Source organism: Echinops telfairi, unplaced genomic scaffold (assembly GCF_000313985.2).
Source record: "Echinops telfairi isolate 266 unplaced genomic scaffold, ASM31398v2 ScPeMD7_7468;HRSCAF=8506_0, whole genome shotgun sequence".
Taxonomy (NCBI): domain Eukaryota; kingdom Metazoa; phylum Chordata; class Mammalia; order Afrosoricida; family Tenrecidae; genus Echinops; species Echinops telfairi.
The window spans coordinates 17,448,723-17,450,502 of NW_022111369.1; positions in this window are offsets into that span (position 1 = coordinate 17,448,723).

Below are 1,780 nucleotides of genomic sequence, written 5' to 3' on the forward strand. Positions count from 1 at the left end.
AAATGTTTTGAGAATGATGAGGGCAATGAATGTACAAATGTGCTTTAAACAATTGATGTATGGATTGTGATAAGAGTTATATGAGCCCCTAATAAAATGGTTAATAAAAAAAAGGAGTTTGGGTATCAAAATTGTCGGGGACCCCTTCTCATCTCAACTTTATCTATAACCCTGAAATAGGGATGTCCTCTAATTTTATTTAAAATGTTTCAAATGTAATCTAAAGTACTTTTGACTGTATATTTCAGCTCTTTATTCACATGGGAGCTATTCAACTTGTTTTGAAAATGCAGTGTGCTATTATTATAAATATGAAAGATTTATGTCACTATTATCCTAAGCAGCTGGAGAGGTACACAGGTGTTCTTAATCTATTAGTTGGAAGGCTAAGTAGCTGGCATTAGGATAGTACTGTCTGTACAGTACTATATTTTAAGCCCACCATTTGCAATTGATTACATGGACCATCTGTAACTGCCTGTGAATCATGTTCGAATTACGCTACTGGCATTTACTGAGCATTTGTCAAGTAGCTAACTGTTTCGCGTAGAAAAGTTGACACATAATAGTTGTGAGGTTTCAACACATCAATTTTAGACACCATAGTGGGTAGAACCTATTAATGTGTAGTTTCCAGAACACTATTTTTTGATTTGAGAACACTGCCTCACTCCAAGTCCCCTCGCTGCAAGGTAGACAAAAAAGTCTTTTGTGGCCAGTGAGGTAACTGTTCCACCATTTGTGCCTTGCTCGACTATCCCGTGGGGGGTTTCAAAAGTGGCGAGGAGCGAGGGGACAGAAAAGGCAGCGGAAAATGCGGTGGGGGCGGCCGGTCGGGGATTCTAGCAGTCAGGGAATCTGAAGTCTGCAGTTCACGGACGAACGGCTCCCCTCCTGTCAGACAGGAGGAGAGTCTGGGGCGGGGGAGGAGGGCGCCCAGAGCCCCAGAAGCAGCGCGGTCCGCGGGTCTCTGCCCGCCTTCCCCGGGTGCCCTACTGGTCGGGGTGGTCTGCAGAAAGGCGCGCGGGCCCCCGGCACGTGGTTTTCAAAGCTCCGCCGGGAAATCTAGGGATTGAAGGGGCGCTACTCTGGGCTCCTCCTCGGAGCCTCTCAGCTCCTCCTCCCGGACACGTGACCGCGACTGACTGGTCTCTAAGCTCCCGCAGCGCAGTTCGCTCTGTTTCTTCCCTCCCGCTGCCTTGCCCTTCTTCTCCCTCTACCAGTCCCCACCCCTCCCCCTCCTCCTTCTTTAACCCCAATCGCGGCTTGAGCTGCGAAGCGCCCGCCCCTTCTCCCTTTTCCTAGCCTTCTCATTGGCTGAGGCCTCAAGGACGCGTCCCGAGGGCGGGCGGCCGCCATTGGTGCGATGAGCAATCCGAGTTCCCGGATGAGGGAACATTCTGCGGTATAAAGGGAGCGGGGAAGGCGGGAGACAGCGCAGTTTGAATCGCGGTGCGGCGGAGTGGCTGTTGGGAGCTCGCTAGGTGTTTAACTAGCCCTTTCTCTGCCTTGCTTGTTTGAGATTCAGCGGGATTCGAAATGGTAAACTTAGCAGAGGCGCTCGGTGACTTGGCGGGTTTTTTGCCGGCGGGCGGGGAATCCCGTTATACAGTGGGATAGGGGGTGAAGTGGTGGCGGTTGGGAACGCGCGGAGACTGGATTTGGAAAAGCGGCGGGTGCGGGGGGAGGCGTTTTGTCGGCGGCGAGCGCAGCAGCCTGCGATCTCGTGGCGGGCGGCGACGGTTGGGTCGCGCGCGCAACGCCGCTGGGGGCGGGCTAG